At 45.8% G+C, this 14866-nt stretch overlaps 1 long non-coding RNA gene across 1 annotated transcript; it reads right to left on the bottom strand.

Annotated features, from left to right (window-relative positions):
* Window positions 1-8178: 8178 nt before the first annotated feature.
* LOC144366739 (uncharacterized) lies at window positions 8179-12099 on the bottom strand. Its single transcript, XR_013425847.1, has 3 exons — window positions 12043-12099; window positions 11695-11789; window positions 8179-8231 (listed from the first exon to the last, which is right to left on the bottom strand). It is a non-coding gene; the product is annotated as an uncharacterized LOC144366739 (long non-coding RNA).
* Window positions 12100-14866: the final 2767 nt, after the last annotated feature.

Raw genomic sequence — 14866 nt, 5'->3', positions numbered from 1 at the left:
CAAAGGAACTCTGGGAAATTTATGTGACCCTGGCTGACTCAATGCCTGACAAAGATGCCACAGCAATTGTTTGAAACCCTAGATGAGCCCTTTACAGTGAGCCATAAGGTTTGCAATTCAAATATACAGAGCAATTTTTTTTTCTAACTAAAGGTTTCTTCTCATTTATGCTGCATTGGAGCCCCACAAATGCTTCTGGAAGGCAACATCTATATAGTGTATATGGAGGGACCTCTCATACACTTGTGGGTGTTTAATTAAAATGCAACAGTGAGATGATTAATTAATTAATTTTAGGGAACTTGGAGGAAATGTGTTTTTCCACTAGGCTGAGCATGAAGGGCATAGGAATTCACAAGTGAGTGGAGGAGGTTTCTACTGGACATCTATGGCCTTGAGACCAGTTGCAGAAACCAGCTGGCAGGAGAGCAGAAGTGCTAGGAGGCATGTGCAATATGGAATTCGTTATAGGGATGTGGCTGTGCCACTGCGGGGGCTGGCTGAACCTGTCTCTGTAAGGCTGTTGTCCTCAGATCTGATGCGGCAGGTCTGGGAGATACCCTGTGTTTCTTTTGAGACTCCCTGAGAAGATGGACACTGATACAGACCATTTCCCACCTCTTCCTTTTAAAAATAGGTTATTCAAATTTCTTTCCTTTGTGTCTTTCTCTTTTCTACTTTTTCCCATCCTGATCCAATTTTGATATTTCACAACAGAGTTAAATGGTAAATTTAATCAGCATAGAAGGTGGGTCTCTCTCTCTCTCTCTCTCTCTCTCTCTCTCTCTCTCTCTCTCTCTCTCTCTCTTTCTCTCTTCATGTATATATTTGAAAGGAAAGAGATACATGAAGGAGGGAGGTAATAGAAAATAGAAGTCTATTATCAATTTTCCCAGATGGATGAGCTATATCAGAAGCTGGGGTTCAGATCCAGGATATCTAAATGACCCTATGTGTAGATATTCTTTTCACCTTGACCCAGTTCTAGAGGACACAGAGCGCTGGTAAGAGAGTTATGTGTTGAGGTCCCAGTTCTAGTCTGTCACGCTATGGATTCTGGCCAAGTCTCTTCTCATCTATAAAAAAACCATTTTCTTCATTTCTCAGAAAAGTTTGTAAATACAATGGTCATTTTTAACTTGAAAGAGCTAGTTCAAAGATTGCCACCCTTCACTACTGTTGATGATCTGTTGTAATATTATATGAAGACAGTAGTCAAGGCTTCCCCTGGTAAAAGTGCTTTGCTTGGCCAAACTTTGGTTAAGCTCCTGACCCTTCTCCTGGGTCCATCTGTGCACTTCCTCATATAAAATGCAGTTTTAGCAAACCAAAATATAAAATAAAATGCCAGTCCTCACTATCTCACCCTCCTCCCTATCTGATCAGGTTCCTTGTCTTCTACCATCTCCCAAATGACCACCCTGGCCAATCTACAAGAATCTTCCTATTAGGTCAGTTTAGCCAGAATTCCCCTTACCCCAGATGTTTCATCCTAGTCATTTTCCATCCACTGACACACCAGCTCCTTGGCTATATATTCCCAATGCCCATGAGGTATGTGGAGTTAAGCCTACTCGGTTTCCCCCAGTGCAGGACCCCACTGCAGGGGTCCCTACACTTACCTTGATATCCTGAGTAATCTTCCTTGCCAGGTTTCAATAAGTATCATTGAATATTTTTTCTCTAATATCCCTTGGATTCTTACTCCAAGAAGCCCTTCCTATGAACCCCAAATGGGCCCATGATCTGTGCAAGTTAGTTTTTACATGTGGATAATTTTAAAAGTGCCTAACATTTCAGTGGCCTTTAAGAGGGAGATTTAGACTTGTACTTGGCTGTGTCCTGATGTTCTGGTGTCCTGGGAGCTCCCGGAATGGAGTCACCATTCCATTCTGAATTAGGTCCACTGGACCAGTGGTAAGCAGCCCCATTATCACATTTGGTATTTTGTTTAAATCTTTGTTCAAAGATTTCACTCCCACACTGGGATGAGACTGGCCTTCTTCCTAACTTTCCCCAGAGCAGTAGATATTGTTAAATATCTGACTTTCTAAGCATTTAGGGACCTTACAAAGGAAACCAGGTTGGGCCTGTATCTAGGTCTCTAACACCAGACTCAGAGTAAGTCCTTAATATTTCTATGCTGAATGAATGAAAGGTTAACAGTAGGGTCAGGTATGTCCTTTATGTCAAAGATGAAGACCTAATAGCAGATCAAATAAATCCTTCAGTAATTCTCAGGAGGAGAAAAAACTGCCTAGGTATTCTGAATTCAGCAAATTGTAATATTAAAATTTTATGACTAAAAAAAGAATAGGCATTATAGAAAAAAAGGAAAACTACAAAGAAAATTTCAAAATATCCATAATTTCACCAGCTACCATATCTGTGTTTATAGTTTTATTTATAATTATTTTCAAAATGGACATTTTCTACCTTTTTGTTTAATATTATATTTGCTAAATTGTGTTTTTTTTTAAAGAAAGAATTTGTACTGACCATGTGTCAATGTTCCAACTCTGTCAGAATTTGTTAGAGCTGAAAGCACCTCTTTTTTCTGAATTCTGCCCATGAAAAAGTCTCCAGCAGATGATGTTAGCAGCACCCCACTCCTTTAGCCAGTAAGAGGAAGGATTCTGAACTCAGGGGTTCTGAGACTCCAGGGATCTCTGATTTGAAGATGGGTTGGTGTGGTCTGCTTTAAATAAATATTCCCTGATATTATTCATGAGCCCTTGATCTCTCTACAGCTACTAAAATGTATCCCTTTGGTCCCCTATCCCTCCTCTTCCCACCACACATCCATGATGCATCTGGCTGACCACCTGAAGCTCTCACACCCACAAGACACCAGATCCTGATAGTGAGGGTTTAAATTTCCAAAACAAATAGTCAACACCCTTCATTTCTTTTGTAATTTATATTCTACCCAATGACTACTGTTCTGTTTTGGATCTGGAATGTCCTCCAAAATTTCATGTGCTCAGAGGTGGTGCTTTGGGGAAATGTTTAGATCATGAGGGCTCTGATGTCATTAGTGGATTTGTCCTTCCATCTCTTAATGGCTGAATGGACTATGGGGACTTGAGATCTAGTCAGAGAAAGCAGGTCACTAGGGGCATGCCCTAAAAGTGTTTATCTTCTCCTCAGACCCTTTCTCCCCCCACCCCTCTGCTTCCTGGTTTCCGCAAGCTAAGCAGATGTCCTCTACCATGCCCTCCCACCATGAAGGTGTGCCTAATTCAAGCCCAGAGCAATGGAAACAGCCAACCATGAACTGAACCTCTGAATTCATGAGGCCGAATAAACTTTTCTTCCTCCAATTACTGTTGTCAAGTACATTGGTCATAGAAAACCAAAGCTAACTAACACAACTATTCAAGGACGGAGGACAAAAGACAGAAGTTACCTTTGTTATAAGCGGGTGTTTCCACGTATAAGGAAACTGCAAGAAAGAGAGAAAGCTGGGTGGGGAGGGAAGGCAGGGAGGGAATATCCTTACAGAATACTGAGCTGGAAGGGCCCCGTGAAACTGTGTCATTTAGGGTGGACTGAAAAGTCCATCAATTAGATGCACCCTGATCTATGAGGCAATAGCTAGGACATCAGCTATTGGACCCTTCTGGGAGACGGAGGTAAAGGGGCATGTCCTCTTCCATCAGTGGGACCTCCCCTGTCCCACCTGTTACTCTGGGCCCCCCTGCCTGGGCAAATGGGCACTTTCGGGCAATTTAGCTGAGCCCTGTTATAGTGTATCTTTAAAACTCCAGCCAGCACCTTTCCTTATCATTATCTACAGTAGTCCATAGAGATGAACTTCTACATTGGGGAGGAATTTGACTGTTTTGCCAAATGCAATTAGCTTTCTGATTTATAATGTGCACACTATTATCCTGATAACCAGAGGTATAGTCCTTTACAACCTAGAGCTTTTCCCCAAAGCCATCTACCACACTGTCCCCCCAAAGTCATATTTCAGTGTCACCCAGCAGAGGTCACTTCCCTTTGTGCTGCCCTGTGAGGCAGAGGCAGCCACAAGCACTGAACAATATTAACTCTGAACTCTGGAATGACTAATTTCCCCCTTATCCTGGCTGCCAAGCCAACGAACAGAACTTATTCCTATATGTTGACAAAAATAAAGTTTTCCTTGAAACAGGCAGCCACCTTTGGAGGCACTCAACCTGGGCTGGAAAAGTGTGTGGGCTGTGCTCACATCCTGTGTAACTTATGGGGAATTTTCTGTGAGTATTCTTTCTACAGGATGTAGCCCTGTGTGGCCTTGAGCTGATTACCTGGAATGCCCGATGAATAAATAGTCCCCAAATAGCACTGTGTGACCTTTGACAGGTTTTAAAATTTTCTTAATTGTTGAGGCATCAAAAAATAAGAACTTACCTAAAAAAAGCCAAGGGAACTGATTAGAAAGAAAAATAACAATACTGGAGGCACAGAGACCATTCTCAGGCCAACTTCTTTCCAGGTCCCATCCAGCTCTAGGTTTAAAGAGCTCATAGATGTTCACTTCTGCCATACCATGTGATCTTGGTCCTATATTTCACTTTGGAAGTATGGTTATGGCCATTTTTAACTCATTTCTTCTTCATCCCTGTCTCCCTTTGAAAGTTCTTAACATGTGTTCAAAGATTTCTTAATGGAATTCCAAGTCCCCCAGTGAGACAGGAGAATCACAGTGGCTTTTATCTGCCAGCATGGCACTTCCAGAGATTTATAGAAGAGACAAATAACACCAATGAAGAGAAACACAAATGGCAACATGTTTATTTCAAGATGTGTGTTCAGATATATGCACATGGCCCTTTCCCTGACACCATTTATGTACACACACACACACACACACACACACACACACACACACACACGGAATCATACAATTATGTAAATTCACAAGCAAGCAGTGGTAAACAAAAAGAAATGCACAGGGAATTATTTACACAGCCACACCAGAGATGGAACAGACCGCAGTGGCTCTTGGATATTCTCAGTCACAGTTTCCAACCACCAGGTTGGCCATCAAGCCAGCCTTGACTTCTTCCACTTCCAGGCCTGTTCACATCTATTGAGACTCCATGCCAAGTGTGGGGAATACTGGGAATAAGACAGTTCCTGACATGAGGTCAAGTAGGGGAAGGGGATGCACAAACAGTTACAAGTCCAGATGAGAAGTGCTCTAACAGAAGTGAGTACAGGATGATGGGACCATTTCTTGTCTGCTCTCTGGAAAAGAGGCAATTTTTCTCCTTCCCTCATTGGATTAAATATAGTCACAGAGGGATCTGCTCAGCACAGGTGGGCTGGGAGCCATGTTGTCTTCTGTCTAGGGACAGTTCCTCTAGTTTTAGCACTCAGTCCTGCTCTTTAAGTCAGCATCTCCTGCTTGTCCCTCAGGCATGTCTGGTGATAGAAGTTGATAAAAATGTTGATGAGGCCAGGTTGTAAGGTGTGAACATTTGGGGTAAAGGGCAAGAGGAGTGGGCAGCCATGGTCACAGACTGATCCTGGACAAAAGAAAGCATGGGAGGAAAGGGAGAGGAGAAGCAGGACTGAGGAATAAGATCACACCCTGTCCTTGGTCCCTCTTGACTTGGGCCTGTCTCAGCAGAGGGCAGGCCCCCAACAGCTCAGGAAGAAGAGGAATGATGAAGCCCAATCCATGGTTCCTCTTGGAATCTTCCTGTCCCCACTCCTAGTCTGGTTCCCCATTTACCCCCATTTAGCCATGTCGTGCTGCTGATGATGATGAAGCCATCCATCCAAGCTCCCTGAGGGACAGCTTAGTCCGTCACCATCATCTAGCAATGATGGTCTCTAACCTCCAGGACATCCCAGCATGTGTGATGAATCCGTTCACAGACTTACAGGATATTGTGCTTTGAGGTCATCTAGCTGAGTTCCTCATTCTATAGGTGATGAGGTTGAGGCCGCAACATGGAAGTCTCTTGCTCAAAGTTCGAGATAGGATTGGTGCCAAGATCTGAGACAGCCACTGAGACACTTGCAAATTGGGGGACTCAGGAAGATCCGGAGATTCGATCCAGAGATTAGATGTTCATGGTCAGATACCAAGTCATTGGTGTAGCCAAGAACAGAGCTGGGCTCAGCTTAGGTCTCTGGAGATTTGGGAGTCTTCTCACCAGATGGTAGAATATCATTTCCACATGGTATGGCCACATGGGAGGCCCCAGGCTGGCCCATCCTCAGTATAGGTGCATGAAGATGTGGACCAAAGAATGAAGCATCCTGATGGAGAAAACTGCAGAGTAGGATGAGGAGGTGGAGGAAATTAAGTGGAGCTGGGCCCAGCTGTGATTAGGGTTTTCTTTTCCAGGTTTCAACCCTCCAGTCTTCTGAGAGCACTCCGGCAAACCCTACAGAGAAAATCCTTGGGAAGGTCTCAGATGGAGGAGGTCAGGCTTGAGCAACCTGAAGTCATGCTGCAGGCCTGGGGAAACTGGATGCCAAGTTAGTGTTTTAAAGTTTTTCATTAATTAATTAAGTTTAAAATTAGGTATATATGACAGTAGAGTGCATTTTGACTATCCCCTCCCCACTCCACACTCCCCTTTGCCCAATCAAAGTTCCTCCATTTCTCCCATCCCCCTCCCATTATGGATCAGCATCCACTTATCAGAGAGAACATTCAGCCTTTGGTTTTTGGGGATTGGCTAACTTCACTTAGCATGATATTCTCCAACTCCAACCATTTACCTTCAAATGCCATAATTTTATTTTCTTTTAATGCTGAGTAATATTCCATTGTATATATATATATATATATATATATATATATATATATATATACTGCAATTTCTTCATCCATTCATCTATTGAAGGACATCTAGTTGGGTTCCACAGTTTAGCTATTGTGAATTGAGCTGCTTTAAAAACATTGATGTGGCTGCATTACCACGGTATGCTGATTTTAAGTCCTTTGGGTATAGACTGAGAAGTGGGATAGCTGGGTCAAATGGTTAAGTGAGTGTTTTTATACCTCCTTGGGCCCTCTCTGGGCTGATAGCCATGAGCATCTCCTAGCTGCCTGCCCCACCCCAGGGAGGAGGAGGTAGGTGGCTCTGAGGAGCCACAGAGATAAAAAGGGAGCAGAGTTCTGGCTTCATGGCTTCAGAGAAGGGACACCTCAGAGACAATATGTCATAGTACAGGAAAGCTTCTCTCCCAAGCCATCACTGAGCCCAGCAGAGACCTGCCCCACAAGGGCCTGCCTTGCGTTGCATCACTAAACTGAACCACCTGGAACATATTGGACTCCAACCCACCAGTAGAAGCTAAGCTAATCTGGCTTCTTTTGCAATGTAAAGAAAATCTGAAGAGGAAGAAAATATGGTACCAATGCTTCAGGCTTTCTCTGGAATCTTCTCCTGGGACCTCAGGTATTCCTTCAGGGTGTGCTGGGGATATAGCGTTTGCTTAACATCTGTGAGGTCCTGGGTTCAATCCCTAATATAGTCCCTCACCAAAAAAAAAAAAAAAAAAAAAAAGAAAGAAAGAAAGAGAGAGGACAGGTAATGATTCTGCCTGCTTTACTGAAGGAGGGACTAAAATGAAAGGGAAAAAGTAGTCAAACACCTTTTTAGCATCTACTATGTGCCAGGTACATTATATGTATCAAGAAACAATTTAAATACTACATAATAATATGCAATTTATTCTCCCATTTATCCATTTTATAGGTGGGGAAACTGAGGCATCAAAGGTTAAGTAATGTGCCTAATGGCACACAACTAATAGGTGACCAAAAAAGGATTGGAGTAGTGGGTTTCTGAGACTTGTCTCTTTCCAACATTTTATCCTGCCACCCAGGGAAGTGGACGGAGGGAGGATTCAGCACCTTCTCATCACCACCACCCCACATCATGATCTTGACCCACTAGGTCCTGCAAACCCTCTGGATTTGCTATTGGGGGAAAATGAGTACTTTTATGCAGGTGGATAGATAAACAATGGGGACTCAGTGGAAGCCTGTAGCAGTGAGATGCTACATCAGTCCCTGAGCATCCTTCCTCAGTCAGATCCTGGAACCAAGGCTTTACATCCAACAGGGATGCTGGAGGAAAGCATTCACACTGGGCAGGTGAAACACTGCCTGAGACCTGGCTGATAGAACTGTAAAGGAGCCAGTGCTTGGGGAGTCTCACCTTGCCTAGAGACTCAGCAGCCTTTGAGTAGCACCACCAGCACACGCTCGCCATCTGCTGGGCATGAAGGGGAAGTTCCATCAGACTCTGGTCCTGCTGGTGGCACAGCTTGCCCAGCAGGGCAGGATTCAGCCCTCCCTGTTCCTGCACACTTTGTGTTCCCAAAGTGCCTACCTACCTGGTCTGCTTGTTGGCCCAGGAATAAGGTGGCACAGCTTTGGAGTGGTCAAAGGAGGACTTTCCAAATGTGCTCAGCTCAATCCTAAGCACATGCAGATCTTGTTTATTGAAAAGTAGATTCTTAATCCTTGTGCTTGCTGCGTGAGGTGGGGCACAGATTTTGCTTGTTGAACAAGCTCTCAGCGATGCTGATGCTGCTGGTCTGTGGACCATATTTTGATTCGCAAGACTTTTAGCTCCTTGTTGGAACCCCAGTGACTCAACATCCCTATCACTACTCGGTGACCTGTCAAAGCTTAGCTTTCTTGCTGCTAGGAAGCCTTTTGTTCTACTTCCAGTTGAAACTGAGAACAGCTAGCAATAATGAAATAACTACCACTTAGATACCAGTAATATGCGCCTGTCTCAGAGCTAAACACTCAAACATTGTCTAATTCAATCTTTCCCCAAAGTTTCCTTTTATAAAGTAAGTGTTCCTATCCCCATTACATAGATAAGAAAATTGAGATCAAAAAAAGGTATGTCACATGGCCAGTAACTGGCAGATATGATGTCCAAACTGAGGTCTGAGCTCCTCTGATTCCAAAGCCTGTGCCTAACCAGCCAGTCCCCAGCCTCCCGTCAGAAAGCTTGGTGACTTTGTCTTGATCCAGTTCTGGTTGTTATATGAGGGTCTTTCCACCAACCCTCCCTCTTCAGCCTTAATTGTCCCACTTCCTTCTGTACCCTCACCCTGAGCTTGCTGGATTGTAGTCCACTGGCTGGCAGAAGTAGTGACAGTCAGCCAGGAGCAAGGTGGCCATGAACTGGAAGGAAAAGGGAAAAAGGAAATTATCAAGTCATAAGGCCACTCCACCATGAGATCAGACACCAGGGCCCATGAGGCTGATTCTGGATTTGGTCATGTTCCCCACAGCACTGTCCCCCTCCAACCCCTAGTGATACTAGGTTAGATTTTGCTAACCCATACTATTCTCTGAAGTGGATAGATCAGAGACAGGATTTGCACACATCTCATTAGTCTCTATTTTTTCTAATGTGAGTAAACCATAAACCACAGATATGGATCCCCACATGTGAGATACTAAGTTAGGCGATGAAGGACCATGGTGAACCCAAGGCCATCCACACATGTGCCCTGCCTCCAAGGAGCTCAGAGCTCCACAAAGAATGGAGGAAATAATCCTAATCTTTAAGGTTGTTACTACAGAAGGACAGAGGGTGTTCTGGAAGTCAGCAGAGATGCAAGAGTGAAGAGGCCTTTGGCAAATGGAGGGGAAGGAGAGATGGTTTTATGGTGGTGGTTGGCCTTGGGTCCTAACCCTGTGTGCTGGCGAGAGGATCAGTGGGAGGATTCCTACCCAGAGGAAGCAACTATAGCTACTGAGGGAGAGTCCTCTGGTCTAGTGAAGGGCCTGAGTGTTGTGTTAAGGTGCTTAGATTTGATTACTTATTGACTCATTTGGCAGTGTTGTACTAATCACTTCTCCACACCATTCACAGGGACAAAACAAGGCAGATAAAAAATCCCTAGCCTCCAGGCTTTGAATTCTGGTCTTACAGGCAAAGGCAGCTCCTAAGCGCTTTAAGAAGGAAGTTGACAAGGGTGTGGCAGTGTTTGAAGGATGGGGGTGGGGGGCAACAGAATGTACTGTCATCACAATTGACAAGTTCCCCAGGACAAGTCTTCTGTCTGGCAAGTTATTTCTCACTTGATACCAGACATTCGGCTGGGCCTGCCTTTACAAACAGGAGTAGGACCCAGCCCTTCCAATGATGGACTTGCAGTTGGGGAGGAGACAAACATGCCAGCCAGGCTCTCAGGGTGGGAGAAGAAGCACTGATCTGTGGTGTTGTGAATTTGTGTGGTGTAAATACTGCCAGGGCTGACTTCGAGCTATTTAGCAAGACATCCCTGAACATGGACTTGGGAAGAGAACCACCAACCAGCGCTCTGCAGCTGGTGGAGTGGGCTCCAGTGGCCCGCTGCTGAGGTTAGAGGCCTGTAGCTAGAGTGTGGAAACCCAGCAGGAAGCTAATAGCCAGGCCTGGGAGAGAGAGGAAAGGCTTGCAGAAAGGCGACAACTGACCTGAGTCTAAAGGCTGTGTGGGCATTTGTCAGGGGGCCAGGAGAGAAGGGCAGCCGGGGTTGAAAGACTGGTAGAAAGACAGCGATGAGCCCAGCTCTGGGGGCCTGACTACGCCCCTGTATGTGGAGGGAGGCCGGTGGGAGAGTGTTGGATGAGGGCTGCTGACAGGGGGCAGAGGGAGGCCGGACTGGAGAGGAAGGCGGAGGCCAGAAAGGACCTGAGGCTTCATGAGCCCATCCCAGAAGTTCAGTGCTTTCTTGCTACATGGGAAGCCATCAGGGTCCCCAGAATGCAATGTAAGATCCTTTGGATGCTTTGGTGTTTTCTGTGGGTAATGTGGCGGTCAGACTGAAGATGAGCTAATGAAGGCAGCGAGGGAGAGAAGGGGGAGGAGCTTAGCTTGGGACCGCCTTCTCCAGGCCCTGCTTCCCCCTGGCTCACCAGGAGGGGGAGCTCCGGGGTGGAAGATGCGAGCTCTGCAGGAAGGACAGTGCTTTTGAATTCTGCCTCTACCGCTTGCCACCAGCTAAGTCACTAAGTTCTGTGCCTCCAGCAGTGTGAGGAAAGGATCCTCACAAAGTGCCCAGAGCAGCCTCTTGCCCATAATAAGCCCTGATTACCACCACCCGCTCCAAAACTTTTCTGGACCCCCACTTTCTGGCCCAGAGACTGTTTCCTTGCTCTCTGTTGTCTGCTAACACTGAATTGCCACGGCCCCATTCCACATCTGTCCCTACCCTTCTACCTAATCTGTGAGCTCCTCAGGAGCAGGCAGGCCTTCTCTGTAGGTCCTAGCGGGTCTGGCACAAAGTATATGCTCAATGTCACTTGCTGAGTGACCAGGCAACTGGGTGGAACACCGGGTGTCGGGGCTCAGGAAGCTGGGCCAAGGCTAGCAGCCCAGATAGAAAGGGGAGGGGAGAGGGGTCTTTTAGGGACTCCACTCCTGCTTTCCACTAAGTTATGGAGCCCAGCTCTGGGGGCCTGACCATTCCCCTGTATGTGGAGGGAGGCCGGTGAGAACCTCTGCTCCTCTATTTAAGAAAATGGAGGACAGAAGTTGGTAACATGGATGGAGAAGTCAAAGACCAACAGAATCCCAGCCCCTGCCTATGTCCCTGCCTAGGCTTTGGAACTTTTTGTGTCAGAAGCTCATGGCTTTATTTATCCTTTGGGCTCCCCAAGGAGTAACAGATGCTAGAACTCTGCAGAAAGCGCTGAGCAGCTTTACCTCATAAAACATACACCTTGAAAGAAGCACCAGGCCCAAGTTGTAGGCAGTAAAGGGTTCTGTCAGCTCCAGAGAGTCCCATCAGGATGTGGAGCAGGAGCCCACCATCACCTGAAGGAGGCAGAGAACAACAAAGAGGATGACAGGGAGCAGCCAGGGCACCAGGAACCAGGAATTTGTTTGTGAATCTCGAGAAGCAAAGGGGAGAGGTCACAGGCAGACTGGCCACCCACCTGCCCCAAGCCCTCCCATCAGCCAGCTCCAAGGCCCATTCATCCCCACCTCTTGTTTCCCAATCATCTGACATTAAAGCTGTGGCAGGTGAAAAAAATTAAACCTTTCATTACATGATACCATCTCCTACCTCCACGACCTAAAGCCCAGGTATTTTTATTCCAGAGCTTTCCAGGGTACTGTCATCATGAGGACCTGTAAGTAGAAGCAAAATCTGGGTATTGTCCAAAACCACCACCCCCTCTACCTACTATTACCGCCTGAGGGCCTGTATAACCTGGTTCTTCAGTCTCCCCGGCCTGACCACCAGCCTCAGGGCCACCCCTCCATTCTTGCCTTCAAATGTTAACTATGACCACCCACCATCCACCACTGGGGAGACCCCATGGGCCACACTTGCATCACACCTCACACCCTTCCCTCCTTTATTTGGAATTTCTGGCCCCTGGCTGAGACCGAGGGCATGAAGGTCTCCTAGTTTCCCTTTTCTTCTTCTCTCTTGCTCTGTGGGTCCAGATCTTTCTGAGCATCCCTGGCTTCTCCCACCTCTCACTGAGCCCAGCCACACCCAGCCCTTCAGAGCCTAACTTACTCCTGCGGCTCCTCCTGGACTCCTCGGGGTCTCCTCTGGTCAGTGACTGCTGAGGGCCATTACCTTGGTAGCTGACAACTTGGATCAAGCTACAAGATTAGCATATCAAAAAGATAAAAGATGGAGAGTGGTAACTTTAAAGGGGCAAATCATAGAACAGTCAGGTACAATGACTGGTGGTGGAAGCAAAGTAAGGAAAGGAAGAATGGGTTCATCATTGGTCATGGAAATCTCTGAAGAGGAGGTAAATAAAATGGAGTTGCAATTGCAAAGGGATTCTAGAAAAGCTGTGGAAATCCAAGAACAGAAAGTACAACTTGAAGAAGCAGTAGTTAGATTAAGGCATAATGAACGAGAGATGAGGAATACCTTAGAAAAGTTTACTGCAAGCATCCAGCGTTTATTGGAGCAAGAAGAGTATTTGAGTGTCCAAGTTAAGGAACTTCAAGCTAATGTACTTGCTACAGCCCCTGACAAAAAAAAGCAGAAATTGCTAGAAGAAAATGTCAATGCTTTCAAAACAGAATATGATGATGTGGCTGAGAAAGCTGGCAAAGTTGAAGCTGAGGTTAAACGGTTACACAGTCTCATTGTAGAAATTAATAACCATAAACTCCAGGCCCAACAAGATAAACTTGACAAAATAAATAAGCAATTGGATGAATGTGCTTCTACTATTACTAAAGCCCAAGTTGCAATCAAGACTGCTGACAGAAATCTTAAAAAGGCACAAGACTCAATTGTTCTCACAGAGAAAGAAATAAAAGACACTGAGAAAGAAGTTAGTGACTTAACAGCAGAGCTAAAAAGTCTTGAGGACAAAGCAACAGAGGTCATAAACAATACAAATGCTGCAGAGAAGTCCTTACCAGAGATCCAGAAAGAACATCGTGATCTACTTCAAGAATTAAAAGTTATTCAAGAAAATGAACATGCTCTTCAGAAAGATGCACTTAGTATTAAGTTGAAACTTGAACAAATAGATGGTCACATTGCTGAACATAATTCTAAAATAAAATATTGGCAAGGAAATTTCGATGTGTCATTCCTACTTGGTAATGGCCCTCAGCAAGTGACTAAAGGTGCTCTGGCCTCTCGGGGTCTTGCAGGCTGTTGCCATCTGAGTGAAGAGTCCTCTGGGCTCCAGGGTACAGAGCTGACCTAAGGGCAGCCTCACCTGCCAGAAGCACTCCTGTGCTCTGACCAACTGTCAGCCCCAGCCCCTACACACACGCACACACACACACACACGCACACATGCACACAACCACACACATCCATGTCCATTCCCTGGTTGGGTACTCTGCCCTTCTCACAGCCCAAGGGAGAAAGAGAATAAAAGGAACCCAGGAGTGGGAGGTAGCCACTCATAGGGCAAGGGATGATGGCAGCAGCTCTCAAGAGGGGACAGGAGGAACTCAGGTGGTCAGTACTATGGGGAGGTGACCTCAGGACACATGGCCTCACACTCCTCCCTCTTACCAAAGACACTTCTATCCGAGGAGCACTATGCACTGGGACGTCACCTGCATCCCCAGGTTCGGCCACCCCCTATCACCTCAAGTTTAAGTCTTCCTCCTTTTTCTGCCACTCTTTTCCATATGGTGAAGTATTATGCACCTTTCTGAGCCTTCTGAGTCCTCTACAAGCCTCCTCCCCACCGCACTCTCCACTCATTGATGGTCTAAAGGAGTACTGGGGTGACTGGAAACCTCAAGAGCAACCCTCTCCCTCCCAGCTCCCTCCACCAAACTGCACCACTGAGAAATGATTAAAATGATTATTTGTCCAAATAGCCTCTCTCAGGTAATACCCTTCTCTGGCTTTATAAGAGATGAGGGAAAGAAACCATTTTAGAAGCCAGACTGCTGAATAAAGGAGTCCCAGCAGCCCCCACCTGAAATCGGACTCCACAATAATTCAAGGGCAGCTCCTAGAACCAGCTTCTTTAGAATACAGTGCCTTGTTTTCACCTTCTTTTAAAATTTTTTTTCAGTTGTAGATGGACACGATACCTTTGTTTCGTTTATTTATTTTTAGTAGATGGACACAATACCTTTATTTTAGTTATTTATTTTTTATGTGGTGCTGAGGATGGACCCCAGAGCCTCACATGTTAGGCAAGCACCGTACCACTGAGCTACAACCCCAGCCCCTTGGTTTCCCCTTCTGACATGATGGCACCCTGTGGTCCTGCTAAGACTTATAAAGTCATTTGTATGTAAGCCCCAGATCACAAGCTCAGAGCCAGAAGGATTAAGAGACTGGAAAACTCAGCAGAGATAATGGTTGTGTGCAAGCACACCTGGTCACACCTGCAAGCTATATGTGTATGCCTACACACGTGCTGAGACAGACCTCA

The sequence above is a fragment of the Ictidomys tridecemlineatus genome, chromosome 1, assembly GCF_052094955.1.
Source record: "Ictidomys tridecemlineatus isolate mIctTri1 chromosome 1, mIctTri1.hap1, whole genome shotgun sequence".
Taxonomy (NCBI): Eukaryota; Metazoa; Chordata; class Mammalia; order Rodentia; family Sciuridae; genus Ictidomys; species Ictidomys tridecemlineatus.
This window is presented reverse-complemented; position numbering and strand designations above follow the sequence as displayed.